Here is a 15,696-nt window from a genome sequence, read left to right on the forward strand (position 1 = left end):
CATTACCCCACTGGGACCTCCAGAACTTTCCATCTTCAGGAACTGAATGTGACTCTTGAATGAAACAGAAATCTGTTCTGTAATTCTTAACAAATAAAAATAATGCTTTGCGCTTAATGTTATTCCTTAAACCCCTGGCATTAATTGTAACAATAGACAATGACATATTAATAACAATGAAAAAAAAAAACAATATATGTACCGTATTTTTCGGGCTATACGTCGCTCCGGAGTATAGGTCGCACCAGCCAAAAAAATGCATAATAAAGAAGAAAAAAACATATATAGGTCGCACTGGACTATAAGTCGCACTTTTTTTTGGGGGGGGGGGGGTTGATAGAATCCGAGACCCAGAGCAGAAATTCCATCTTGAACGGCAATTTAAATAATAATGGATTAAAGAACAGGACGAACACGGTTACGCCTACGTTATGCTAACGTAACACATTCAGCTACATGACGCACAACGAACACGTGTTCGGTATGTTAACGTAACATTAAGTTATTCAGATAACCATAGCATAAAGAACATACTAACAAGTTAACCAAACCATCAATCCATTGAATTCTTCATCCTCGGTGTCACTTCTAAACAATTCCGTACACTCCGTAGACGAAGCGCCGCTTCCTCTTCTGTGTCGCGTTAGTCAGACTCGTCGTCAGCTGCAGTTCCAATTATTCCAGCCTTTCTGAATCCCAACAGGATGGTTTGGTTGTCACTGAAGCCCATGTTTTCTTGATCCATCCAATGACTTCCAGGAAAGTTGGGTGGCGCATTCTCCCAGTTGCCATCCATCATCCACTGCGCCCTCAGATTACGCAAGACTGCCTTAAAGCTCCGGTTCACAGAGATGTCAAGTGGCTGGAGTATTTTGGTTCATGTGTTATAAATGTCACATATACGTCGCTCCGGAGTATAGGTCGCACCCCCAGCCAAACTATGAACAAAAGTGCGACTTATACTCCGGAAAATACGGTAAACAAAACCAACTAAACTTACCTAGATCACTCCTCCTTTGTAGGAGCTGACCTCACGTCTATATAACCATGTTCAGTGAAATATATTAACCTATAAAGTCAAGAAGGCACTTGGTTTCTCACCAGACATCTTAGCCTCAACTGGCCACACAAAGAGCCTTTAAAGCAGGCCTATTCAATTACTGTTTCTTCTCGGCCAGATTTGAAAATTTTGAGATGCCACTGGGCCGACGACCCCTACTTAAATTATTTCTTGAAATTTAACTCTAAATATGCTAACACCTGAACTAAGTCATAAAAATAAATAAAGGAATTCACAATAAAGGCTTTATACTGCATCATTTATTGATGAGCAAAATAATTCAAGTGCATTGCAAATTTTAACATTTGGTCCAAACCTTGACCAGAATATTTTTAACAATGCACCTATTCACCACATATATGTTTAATAAAAAAAAATGTAATAATAACAACTTTTTGCAACAGGAAAGTCTTCTATAACATTTTAGATGTATTTGCAAAAGTGCATTTGTTGAACTAGAAAGACCAACTGATACAGTGCATTAAATATTTCAACAAAAGAAATTGCACCAAGTGAACACTTAATAACTGTAAAATTAAAGCTTCTTCTGCATATTCAAAGTAATGCTGACTTAATGAGTTCAGTCTTAGAGTTCAGTCTTTGGGGTAAAATAAACAGATTTATCAGTCCAAGCAGGGTTAAAACGGCGATTTTTTATTGTCAATTTTACGTTTTTGACCTGTCAGTGATATATTTTGGCGGTTGTCGCACTTGGAGAGAGTATTCTGGGCTGGCGTTGCTAGTGGTGCGTCCCAGTACAAGAGGAAGGGCGGGAATTTTTAAAACTGTCACAGCAAATATGATTTAAATGCGTTTTTGCAGCTTACGTTGGGTCAGTCAGGGGGTGGGCCAGTCAAAGGGGGTTCGCGGGCCGGATGTGGCCCCCGGGCTGCTAATTGAATAGCCCTGCATTAAAGTATAAAGTAGCTTAGCTTAAGTAACAGTAAAAAAAATGGAGGTAGAAATTTGGCTAAATAAGAATCTCAGCACTTATAAAACTTTCATCATAACAGAGCATAATTTAGAACAGTAAAACCCTGGGCATCAGGTTTCAGTCTGTATATCAGTCAATGATGTAAACCTTGCAGACATGTGAATTGCTTATCACCTTTAGTTAGAAAGAGTAAGTTCAGTTCCCTCCACAAACGCTCTTCCTCCGATGTAATACGCCAGCTTCCTTTGTTCACGGGCTTTGGCCACCAGGGGCCACGTGTCCGTCTCTCTCTGGTGGCTGGTGACAAATCCTCAGCGAAGCGTTTTTGTTCTGCAGAAATGTCGACGTTTTAGCAGCTTTCCACACACTGTCGCGATAAAATCGCATGGAAAACTGTATGATGATTCCTCGAGGCTTGGAGACGTCTTTTTTTATTTTGCCGAGACGGTGCACTGTGTCAATTACATCTGGAAGCTTTGCTCCGTACTCTGGCAGGACCGCCTTGCAGATGCGGATCACCTCCATGCACACATCTTGCTCTTTGCTTTCAGCCACACCATACAGGCGCAGGTTCCAACGTCGCGAGTAATTTTCTAGGTCGATGACTCGCTGTTCCAGCACAGTGACTTTTTTTCCCTCTCGCGGGATCGACTATCCACCTGTATTAGTGCCTCTTTTACCTCACGGATCTCAGCACAGGCGAAATCAACTGTTTTTTTGAGCCCCTCAATCTTCAGTGTGTTATCCGAAATCAGTTTCTCCATGTTTCTTTCCAAAATGTTTAGTCTGACATCTAAGATACCAGCTATTTTCTGCACGATGCCGGGGTCATCCATATCCAGGGAGCGCTGTGACTTAAGTTTCTTTGCAACAGGAGGTTTAGATGGAGTTATAGCCGGTGTAATGGGGAGAGGAGGGAACTCAGAATCCACGAGAGTAATTACAGGTTTGTCTGCCATGCAGTAGTCATGCATATTATCTATGAGCTGATTCTCCTTTGCTCTCGGTGCTGTCATGTGGGCGTTGTGATAGCTAGCACTTAGCCGTGGTCTGTTGACTCGACGTTTGTCCGTATATGACAGCAGTTCTTCAGAATCTAAAGTCACTGCCAAGTTATTGTACTGCACTCACCACTGCCCGAGTAGTATAAAAAGTCCTAGTTGTATTTCACTGACATATATATCAAATGGTACTCAGCTCCCCAACATGCGTACACTCACACCGCCATCTTTGCTTGGGCCTGCATGGCGGCGCCCATTTGCCTGCAGCCAGGTCCCTCTCACATATGCGGCTGCACAGGGCCCCCTGACCACCAGGGGCCCCCCAAGCTCGCCCACATTTGTCATGAAACTTTTTTGGTTTGTTTAAATTTTTTACAAATGCCAATTTCCTAAAAGAAAGAAGAGACTATTCTAACTGTCCAGATTTGTACACTTGTAACAACACTAATTTAATGAGTAGACTACACTCTAATATTTCTGTCTCAGGTGCCGTTTACACAAAGCCGTTTTCACTGGAAACGGTGTCGTTTTGATGCGTTTCAGCCTTTCGTTTACGCGATGGCGTTTCAGAAAAGATCCGCATTTACACGATGACGTGAAACGATGAAAACGATGTAGTTCCCATGCCAGGCCACAAGTTGGCATTTGTTTTCTCTTTGCAAAGTTTGTTTATGCAAGACGCGCATGCGTGGAGTGACACAGTAGGTAGTGCTTTAGAACGGGAGGCAGAGCCTTCAGCTTTCAGACCCCTCTTCTGTGGAACCAGCTCCTAGTTTGGATTCAGGAGACAGACACCCTCTCCATTTTTAAGATGAACGATGGGTTTTCTCTGTAAGTATTGTGGGGTCTTTACCTTACACTATAAAGTGCCTTGAGATGTCTGTTTGTTGTGAGTTGGCACTGTATAAATAAAATGTAATTGAATTGAAAAATTGAATTGAAAAGGTTGAAACTGTAATATATCCTAAAAAAAAAAAGCAACTTTAATCCTCCAGCAATTAAGTAATAATTAAGTTCAGGGGACAATGAAGTAGGGCAGACCCTGCTGTAGGTGAAGACAGCAGCAGTGTGATGAGCAATGGCGATTGATTAAAATCAATATTTATTTACATTTGCATACTTCCCCAAATCTGGCAGCCATGGCACCTTAATCTGATAAAATAGCAAACGGTCAAGACCGAGAAGTGTTGGATGAGCAGCAAGTGTGCATTTTAGGCTGCATCATAGCATTTTAGATATTTAGGTTAAAGGTGTGTTGAAAGGCTGCACAGTAGTTTGAATTTGTAGCCCCTGTGCTGGTTAAACATGTTTTAAAAAGCCCTCAAGCAGGTGAAATAACAGATTTTAAAAAAAGTATTATTAGCAAAAGGTATGCCCACACCGAATAAGAGTAAAACAGTGTCAAATGCTTCTAAGACATAGTTGCGGGCCGGTCTAAGCCAAAAATGCCAGGGCCGATTTTTTTGTCCCAGTCCAGCCCTGTCTGACAGTAAATTAATTTTGACATTGAAGAAAACTAAAAGCTAATGTCATGAAACCGAGGTGGATGAACTCAACAATGCAGACTCCGGAGGAAGGTTAAAAGGTGGTTTATTGGCAGTATTGTTTACTCAGGGGATATTCCTCGGGTCTGATCTCCTCAACACGGGTCTCTCCCTCCGCTCGCGGTATCTAAGGCACAGGACAAAAAGCAGGTTAGCGCATATCCAGTACGTGAGAGGTTTTACTGGCGAGAATCTGGAGACAGCCAAACTAACTGTTGCTCAGTCAACGATCCAGCGAAGACTAGACGCCACTCATCAGCTTAAGGAGTCCTGATGGCCGCATCAGGAACAGGTGTGCGAAAGCCTCCTGCAGCAGCTGGTTTGGTGAGAGGAGACTCAGGCTGACCAAGACCAGTCAGAACGAGAGACAGAGAGGGAGATCTCCCGCAGAACCACCCCAGGACTACCAGGGACTATGACAGCTAATCAATTACTTGTAGTTAACTTACTGTTTTTTTTTAAAGATTAATTGATTATTCACAGATTATTAATTAGTTACATATTAATGGATTATTTACAGTTTTCTAATTAGTTACACATTAATCGATATTTACAGACTAAAATGAATTAGTTACAAACTAATTAACTATTAACTATTTCACTTCTTTAACTATTTAAGGCTTTGGTTCGCCTTTAACATCAACATTAAAATGAGGAGGACACTCATCAAACCCATAAGACACGTTTACGTGAAGGCGGCTGTCTTCACCCTCAGACGTCGTCACTGTGGGACGATTCAGTCTCTCCCAGAGCTTCTGCTTTATGCGGCGTCCCAGGGAAAAACTGTACGGACGGACCCGACCGTTCTTGTACCTGTGAGGTGCAGAAAAACCAGGAATAACATCACGAAGACGTGTGATTAAAAATATTGAGCTTTAGTTTTGTTTTTTTTGTATTGAGTGAAAGAGGTTTGAAATTTTGACCCAAACAGACCTCAACATGCCATCAACCACTTCATGGTACAGCTGCTGGTACTCTTCCACTGTGTGGTTGTGGATCTTCAGGGGGCCATCTTGCTGCACTGGTTCGGTGGAGGGCTGGAAGCTGGGGGCTGCTGGAGATGGAGAGCGCTGGCACGTCAAGTGAGAATTCTGTATGTGTAGAAGGTCAGTAAGACGTCAGTAAATGTCTGACCTAACAACATCCTTTACATGTTTTTATTTATTTATTGTCTAAAATATGAGATTTAGAGTTGTAACCTGATTGTCCCTGCAGCATGAACACTGTCTCTGGGCTCCGAGCTTTCTCCTCCTCTCTGCCAGTCGTGCAGAGACTCCTCGCTGTGAGGTTGTCCTGGGCTGGAGTAGCACACTGCAACAATACATACACATCAGAAAGGAGCCTTACAGGCTGGAGCCTATCCCAGCTGTCACAGGGCGAGAGGCAGAGTACGCCCTGTACAGGTCGCCAGCCAATCGCAGGGCTAACAAAATATGAAACAAAATGTTCCTGAATAAAGTGACTCTTTCCATGAACAGAAGAAGCCTTTTGACATTTTTGACACACAGTGTTCTGTTGTCCCCTAAAATTGGCATGTAAGCAGGGGCTAAGTGAAACCTTAGCTTCTTAGCCCTTATTAACCACAGACGTGCAGGGCAGCGTGGGAAAAAATGAGCTATTTTTTACTCCCATTCATCTAAACTCAGGTATGCGACAGGAATATGACTAAAGTCCTTCTAGAAGCAAGTGCTGCCACTTTGCAGTCATTTTAGTAACACGTTTAGTTATTTGAGAAGATATTTTAAAGCAATGCATAAATAACTTCAATTTCAGTGGTCACATGGCCTTTCTTTTCATGGTTATCTTTTTACCACCAATTCGGCTGCTGCCAAGTTCTCATAGGTTTTAAATTGTAACCCACGTCTCTCTCTTATATAATGCCTCTGATTAAAAACAACTGCAAATATTGTATCTAACGTGTTTCTGCATCCAACATCCCTCCACAACAGCCATTCCCAAAGTCAAGAGTGCTGCAGCCCACTTAAAAAACAAAATTCCACGGGGCCCACCCAATCTTAAATCTTACTCTAATCAAAATAAAAGAGAAAGTGATGCATTTCCTTGAAATTTCATTCAGAAACCATAAAGAACACCAGCTTTTGCCTATAAAGCTGGTGTTCAAGATGGTGTTCAAGATCCCTTCAAGATGGCGGCGCGCACAGACGCAGCGGCTCACGGCTCTTCCTTTCTCCTATCTCATTGTATATCCTGTATAATGACAATAAAAGGCATTCTATTCATTCTATTCTAAATTGCTAATGTTACCCAGTTATATGTAAACTGTTAAGGCCAATGTGTGACCCACTTTTCACTGGCACAGTAAATTTCAGAGTAATGAGTAACATCACAAACTAACCACCTCCTATAACCAGGTTTAATTGTAAAAAATAAATAAATAAATGTATATAAATATGTAACTGTACATATTTATGAGTAATTTAAATCAAAATTTATGTCATTACTGCAGCCCACTGGCAGTACCTTCGTGCCCCCACACCTTGGGAATCACTGCTCTACAACATTAGCTAAACTGAAACCTTATTATTGTGCCTAACTTAGACAACAAAACAGAGGGTCAACAAAAACAGGTTCTGTGGTTCAAATTGTACCATGTGAGGGGTTGCTAGATCCTGCAGACAAAAGCAGCCATCAGAGCTCCTATTGTTTTAACCTGATGTTTAAGTCAACATTATTGTTCATTAAAATGTTTTGTTTACAGTTCTGAAAGGTGAAGATGATTCATGAGTGAAAAAGACGCACACTCTCAGCTGTACTGTAGGGTCAGCACAACCACAAACCTTTTGCCTGATAACTAACATAAACATCTACAGGTCATAAAATGCTCATCATGGAAAAATGTAAAAAAAAAAAAAAAACACACAAAAATTACAGTTACATAGAAAAATGTAATTTTTGTGTATTTTTTTTATTTACTTATTTATAATATTTTTAAAGTTAAATATATAAGAACTACATTTAAATACTGAAGTTTTAATTAATTAATTAATTCTGAGACAGGTGCCATCCTCAGGACAGAGCCTCTGGTAATAAAGCAGGACACACTTTGTCTTTATGATATCAAATGTAATCCAGATACTGGAGCAATGGATGTTTGTCCCAGATGGAGCTCATACAGTATCTGCACTTTTCTATTGGCCACATCTAATCTTGACTGTAGCAGGATTTAATCAGGGGGCGTCTGGCTGCCCCCGTCTGCCACAGATACGCCTCATACAGACTGAGTTTCAGCTGTGTTGTAGCATTTGTGCCACAAAACATTTGTCAGTACCATAACTGAGCCCTAAGTGACAAGTAGGCCAGATTATGTCCATATATGGTCCAAATGTTTGAGGGTGGACTATTTTGATTCCGTATGACGTTTCAATAATTTTGAATCACACCACTTTAACATAAACATGATGAACTTAATGTACTGGATTTTTGTCAAACATAAAGGAAACAAACAAACCCAGTATGTTATTTATATATATATATATATATATAAAAAATACCTAATAAACCTAAATTATTTTAAATAAATAACTTCTGGTTTTGACATACAGTAGTTTAAGCTCACTGGGTTTATTTGTTTAATTTTTGCCTGACAAGCATATATCACATGAAAGAACTTTGTTTAATAATTGCAGTCATCACATAGCAGCAATTCAGAAAGAGTATTTTATACACGTGGCACAGCAGCAGTGTCCTCATTCATGAGTGTATTTCGATCTGGTGGCACAGCTACTTTCTCAGTGAAGACCTCGTGGCATTACAATGCTGCAGATTCTCCATATCAGACTGGTTTGCTGTCACAAACAGAGATCCCAAGTGGAGAGAAACCATCTGGAAAACAGAATCCTCAGGATGCGTTCAGCTCCCTCAGATCTATCTAGACATTTCTTATCAGCCGAATCCAAAGACCACTTCCTCTCGAGGACCACGGGTCTTTCAGAGATTTGTTTCATGTTGTGCGACACAAAATGAAAGTGTCACAGTGTTTGTAGCAGAGACTGCGCACAGAGAAGCGCACCAAATACACTTCCTCTCATCCTTGAAGTACATATCTCATTTTGGCAACAGTCACAATGAAGCAAATATTACTGGAGCATGAAGCAGATCAATACATTAACTGCAGTTTTTGTGCTAAATAAATAAAATTTACTTACTTACTTACTATTTATATTTCATTCCTAAATGAGACACAGAGACAGCACTAACATTAAACAGCCATATTATGCATTTAGGTTCACTGCAAAAGACATAAAACATAACTTTGAGCTGACTTCATTACAAAGCAACCCATGTAATGCTCTTGGATCCACTGCATACACTCAGTGCAGTTATTCAACATAAGAACATGTTTAAATGCCAATTATTTATTTTTTAAAAAGTTGAACTGCATTAATTCCATGCTGTCAGATATAATTTTAACTTAATTATACAAATTAAACAACTCATCATGTGAGGAAGGAGCTACGTAAGATCAAGGTGCGAAAGGCTGCTGGTCCAGACGGCATCAGCTCCAGGCTCCTGAGGTGCTGCGCAGATCAGCTGTGTGGCATCATGGGATACATGTTCAACCTGAGCTTGAAGCTGGGGAAAGTACCACAACTGTGGAAGACCTCCTGTGTGGTACCGGTACCAAAGACCAAACATCCAAAGGATCTCAGCAGCTACAGGCCGATAGCCCTGACATCGCATCTAATGAAGACCCTCGAGAGGCTGGTCCTCAACCATCTACGCCTCATGGTGTCGTCTTCGTTGGACCCGCTGCAGTTCGCCTACCGGCCTGGCATCGGGGTGGATGACCCCATCATCTACCTCCTGCACCGAGCTCTGACCCACCTGGAGAAGCCTGGAAGCACTGTGAGGATCATGTTCTTTGATTTCTCCAGTGCTTTTAACACCATCCAGCCAGGACTTCTGAGAGACAAGCTGGAACTGTCAGGAGTGGACCACCACATCTCCGAGTGGATACTGGACTACCTCACTGACCGCCCACAGTACGTGAGGACACAGGGCTGTGTCTCTGACAGGCTGGTCTGCAGTACGGGGGCCCCACAGGGAACTGTGCTGGCACCGTTCCTCTTCACCCTCTACACTGCAGACTTCTCCATCAACTCCCCACGCTGCCATCTGCAGAAGTTCTCTGACGACTCTGCCATAGTTGGCCTCATCACAGGTGAGGATGACTCAGAGTACAGACAGTGGACTCAGGACTTTGTGGACTGGTGCCAGCGGAACCACCTCCTGATCAACGCCGCTAACACCAAGGAGCTGGTGGTGGATTTCCGCAGGCGCAGACCCACCACACGGACACCGGTGAACATCCAGGGAGTGGACATTGAGATAGTGGACTCTTATAAGTACCTGGGTGTTCACCTAAACAATAAACTGGACTGGACTCATAACACTGATGCGCTCTACAGGAAGGGTCAGAGCAGACTCTACCTGCTGAGAAGGCTGAGGTCTTTTGGAGTGCAGGGGACACTCCTGAAGACCTTCTATGACTCTGTGGTGGCATCAGCCATCTTCTATGCAGCAGTATGTTGGAGCAGCAGCTTGTCTACAGCTGAGAGGAAGAGGATAGACAAGCTCATCAGGAAAGCCAGCTCTGTCCTAGGATGTCCTCTCGACTCAGTGCAGGTGGTGGGAGACAGAAGGACTCTGACCAAAATAACATCACTGATGGACAAGGTCTCCCATCCCATGCATGAAACTGTTGCTGAGCTGGAGAGCTCCTTCAGTGACAGACTGCTGCATCCTAAATGCACAAAGGAGCGTTACCGCAGATCCTTCCTCCCAGCAGCTGTAAGACTTTATAATCATCACTGCTCCCAACAAAAACCACAATAGCCTACACAATGTAGGATAATGTAGGATAATATATAATATACTGTAAATCATGTACATTGTATATAGTGTTATTATTAGTAGTAGTATTAAGGTTAATATTGTTTGTTGATTTTATATATATTCTTTTCTTAATAGTGTGAATTATTATATCTTTATTTATATTTATAATAACTGCGGCTGCTGTTACACCCAAATTTCCCCTCTGTGGGACAATAAAGGCTGTTTCTTCTTCTTCTTCTTCTTCTTCTTCTTCTAGATGTCATGGCCGGGGAGGAAACAGGCGAGGAAGGGCAAACACAAGGGACTCCAGAGAAAGGCATAACTTAAGGTATTTATTTCAACGGGGAGACGAAGGGGAGACACGGGGAACACAGGAACATGCAGGCACAATAACGTCAACGACGCGACAAGGAGCATGGGAAACACAAGACTTAAATACACAGAGGGGCTGATGAGTGAAGAGGAAACAGGTGGGCACACAGGTGATGATGATTACCCTAACGGGGGAAAGCAAAACTGAAGACAAGGAACAGACGACCATCAAAGTAAAACAGGAAGCCAGAAAGGGGGAGACAAAGACGCAGACGCAGACTAGACACCAGGAAAACATGTGGAACAAGATGACAACATAGAAACCGAGAAAATAACAGAAACACCAAGAGAACATAACACACTGGGCCACCGGCCCAGGACATGACACTAGATTGCATGGATTATTATACTGCTGTAATTTATTCAATTAATATTCTTATTTTATTTACTAACATACTGCAACCCAACCTGCAATTATTGCCTACATTTGAAGAGCCAAGAGTTCAGAATATTATTATAGGATTATTCAGATTTACTAAAAAGCCACCATGATAGTTCTGCGACTAAAAGCCGTTGGGAGGAGTATTTTTGCGGCTGTACTTATCGCTGTGTATTAGTACGAGTTTCCACTTAAGAGTACAAAATTCTGGGAGGAATGAAATGAATGATGCAAATGTGACTTTCTAACTAATGTAACTTACAGTTATATACACTGCTAAAATAAATTAAAGAAACACTGAAAAAACATCAGCTCTACATGGGAAAACAATCGTGCTGATATCTATACTGATATGGACTGGTTAATGCTGCGTTTATCACCTTGTTGTTTTTGCTCTTCTGTTTGCAAATGAGTAGGAGTTGGCTAGAAAATGTAAATATTCACATTTTAATGCTAATATCTTAATACTCACTGGTTTACAAAAGAAGCCTAAATTTAAAAGCTGAATGGTGAACAGGATAATTACTCTTTATTTGTAATACTGTCTTTTAAAAGAAGAATAATGTAGAAGTTCCACTGGAAAAAAAAACTAAAATTACTTTTCTTTAATGTGCAGTCGTGTGAGGTTCAGGCATACTGGCTCATGGGGTAATCGGTCCAGGGAGGCAGCATGGACAGTTTCTCTTCAGTGGTTGTTTCTCCAATGTGGACCGAACAAAGTTTCTCTATAATTCTCTCACCTGTATTTCCTCAGGAGGCTGAGGCGTGCTGGACTTGGAAGTTCAGTCCTCTCCTCATTCTAAAGATGTGTGGAGGACAGCGTCCTGTGCTCCTGCATCACTGTGTGGCACAGAAGCTGCTCTGTGTCTGTTGGAGTCAGCTTCTCCACTGCTAGGTCATGATTTTATGACCAAAATAACATCACTGATGGACAAGGTCTCCCATCCCATGCATGAAACTGTTGTTGTTGTTGCTGAGCTGGAGAGCTCCTTCAGTGACAGACTGCTGCATCCTAAATGCACAAAGGAGCGTTACCGCAGATCCTTCCTCCCAGCAGCTGTAAGACTTTATAATCATCACTGCTCCCAACAAAAACCACAATAGCCTACACAATGTAGGATAATATATAATATACTGTAAATAGTCCGGCCTGTTAAGGTTCAATACACAGGCACATCATGTACATTGTATATAGTGTTATTATTAGTAGTAGTAGTATTAAGGTTAATATTGTTTGTTGATTTTATATATATTCTTTTCTTAATAGAGTGAATTATTATATCTTTATTTATATTTATAATAACTGCGGCTGCTGTTACACCCAAATTTCCCCTCTGTGGGACAATAAAGGCTGTTTCTTCTTCTTCTTCTTCTTCTTCTTCTTTTAGGGGTCCCCCTGTTCATTTTGGGCCAAAATGAAGTGGATTAAATCCTGTAAATGCCCGGGACGCCCGATTGCCAGTCCAGCCCTGATGCTGTGCAGTGCAGAGAGGAGTGTAAACTTCAGGCAGCAACACAGCTCAGCGGATCACAGCCTGCACACCAAGAAAATTTACTGGCACTCACAAGACAAAGTTGTGATTTTTCTCCCCATGTGGAGCCACTACAACTGATCTTAGGGTTCCCCCACCTTCTGAATCCCACTGTAACCCCTGAGTATCCTCATTTTTGTGTTTCGGTGTGGAGGCGCAGTGACCCTCTGCTATGTAGGCAACAGAAAATAGAGTTGTTTTTAAATTCCCTTTCACAGCTTGTGTCCTACATGACACATTCAAGCTGATTCAAATTTAGATTGGAATAATCTTTGTATTCTCATGTAATATTATTTCATCTTATTGTATCAAGATAGCAGGTCCAGATAGCTTTACACAGAAAAAAGCTGGTGCAAACAGCTCCTTTTACTTTCTTACTTTGAGTACAATTCAGAGCCTGTACTTTTGCACTTTTACTTGAGTAAAGAAGTTGAACCAGTACTTCAACTTTTACCAGAGTGTTTTGGGTTTTTTTAAGTATTTGTACTTCTAATTAAGTACAGAATGTCTGTACTTTTGCCACCTCTGCTAAAATTTTGTAACACGTGTTGTCACCCGTTTTACGACTATAAATCCATATTGGTTTCAATAGTTTTGTTTTATGTATTTCATGGCTCAGAGTGAATATGAATAGTAATTTTACACACTAAGATATATTTTAATCTGGATTTTGGTTTTGATATTAGCATTCAAGTGTATTGTAACGTAAAAGACATTGAACATAAAGATGATTCTGTAAAGGGATTTGCTCAGAACAAATGTTTAATAAATATAACAGCGTAGAAATCGAGAGCTACGCCCCCGCTGCTCTGTCTCATCTTTTTATTTAGCTGCATTTCATCATATTTATTTGCCAACATGGTCCCTGCAGATACCATTGCATTTTTAGTTTTCAATACATGAAAGGTGGATGCATGGATCGTTTTAATGCCGACCTTTTGCTGGGACCTTATCTCAGAACAAAATGACCAATATGACAATATGTCAGCAGTGGGAGACGAATATATACTATTCCCTAATACAATTCTCCCCTGAATCTCATACATGTTCCAAAAAAGCAGTGAGTAAAGTTTTCAAGATGTGTTTGAATGTAATATTCCATGAATTATTAACTTTTTCTTTTTCTGTTCTTTTTTTTTTTTAAACAGATGCACCCATCTGTTGTTTGCAAAGGAGGCAGGCTGGAGAGTGTAACCTCACATCCTCTGAGCATGGATGTCAGTTATGTCCCAGATTCACAACGAGGAGAGCATAGGACTGCTGTGGGTTTAAAAGTTAACTAAACTGAAATTTGGACTTGTCAGTGTTTTTGAGATGATATAAGATGCCTCATATACACAGGCAGCCACAACACAGTCCAAGGATAACTTTTGGGCAGTGTCTAATTTCAAACAGTAAATGTCTTTTATGTTGCAGACTCTTAGACCCAGATGAAACACTGGAATGGGTCCAGTGTCATGTGTGCAAAGGCTGGCTGCATACAGACTGTGCAGGAGCATCTGAGAGAGGAGTTAACTGTGGACGCACAGATTCAAACGAAAACACGAGGTACTATGGCATTTACTAGTTAAATATGTATATGAAGTATCACACAAAGAGGATACAGATAAACTCAAGCATTTGACTGACATACTTGAATTTACTTATACCTTCATTTCTTCAAGAATTGCTTAGCAGTTTAAACATTTTGGGGGGGGAAAATGCCAGCTTGGAGCAAAAAATCAAACCTCAATATGAGCTGTTCTCTTAGGTAGTGTGGAAAATTGTGACTGTCTAAAACTGGAGGCTGTAAAGAGTAACAGTTTTGCTCTTGTGCTTGCTTGGCTGCATAACAAATGTCCCTTTAGAGACTATGAAAGTGAAGTTGTGAGTGCCACAAGGCATGACTGGATTATTTATTTTTCAGGTCATCATCAAATTCTTGGCAATGCAAGGTCTGACCCGGCTACAGGTGGAGGCGGTGATGGCCAGCAGGAGTCGGTTTTAACTGTTGTTTGTTGTGGTTTGTTGTTCATTCTTTAAATTGTTTCAGTTTGTATGTTATGTGATCATAAATAAATATTTAGAATGAAGCAACACTTGTCAAACTATTTATCAATCATCAAGAACAGGATAAGAAGTCACAGCTGTGGTTCAGAGTCAAGGAGATGGAATACTGTGGATTAGTGGACATTACCATGTGATTGTTATCCTTGTTCTGTTTTTGGCTGAACCGTCTCAAGTGCACAAAAAAGTAATGCAATAGTGGCAATAATGTCATGACAGAGGCTAAGTGCTATGGTGTTTGGCATCAGCTGTTCACAAGATTGCCCAATTACTTTGTTTTCACATTGTAATAGCTAAGTTTAATTTTAAAATCATTTTAAATATTAATTTAAAGGGATTTAAAGGCAACGTTCAAAAGACTTGATGATTTAACTTTAAAAAAATACAGTCTGATGATTTATAGCTTGTGAAATCTCCATACAAAGTTAACCATACTGTTATGTTAGGGGTCAGCAGTTTGACCCATTTTACAGTTTGAAGTTTGTTTGTTTTTTTAGATCAAGTAATTTTTGCTGTTTTTACATTGGAGGTTAAAGGGGTCTGAAGTGTGAAATACTATTTGTTACTTTGCAAGTGTGAGACACACTATACTGCCAAAAGTATTCACTCAAAAACCTTCACTCACATGTGAACCTGAGTAACATCCCATTCTCAATAGGATGTTGTTATGATGTTGATCCAGCCTTTGCAGCTATAACAGCTTCAACTCTTCTGGGAAGGCTTTCCACAGGTTTAGGAGAGTTTATGAAAATTTCTGACCATTCTTCCAGAAGCACATTTGTGAGTTCAGACACTGATGTTGGAGAGAAGGCCTGGCTCACAGTCTCTGCTCTAATTCATCCCAAAGGTGTTTTAGTGTTGGAGTTCACTGAGCTCCTAAGAGTGAGTGAATACTTTAGCAACAGTACGTGAGATAAAACTGTCTGCAGAAAACATAATGAAGAGTGTGGCAGTGGGTCATTCCCACTGAAA

At 40.9% G+C, this 15,696-nt stretch overlaps 1 long non-coding RNA gene across 1 annotated transcript; it reads left to right on the forward strand.

Moving 5' to 3' along the window:
- The first annotated feature begins 5,474 nt into the window (after nt 1–5,474).
- LOC115778276 (uncharacterized) lies at nt 5,475–14,678 on the forward strand. Its single transcript, XR_004019763.1, has 4 exons — nt 5,475–5,645; nt 13,827–13,940; nt 14,095–14,226; nt 14,585–14,678. It is a non-coding gene; the product is annotated as an uncharacterized LOC115778276 (long non-coding RNA).
- Nucleotides 14,679–15,696: the final 1,018 nt, after the last annotated feature.

This window comes from Archocentrus centrarchus, chromosome 3 (assembly GCF_007364275.1).
Source record: "Archocentrus centrarchus isolate MPI-CPG fArcCen1 chromosome 3, fArcCen1, whole genome shotgun sequence".
NCBI lineage: Eukaryota > Metazoa > Chordata > Actinopteri > Cichliformes > Cichlidae > Archocentrus > Archocentrus centrarchus.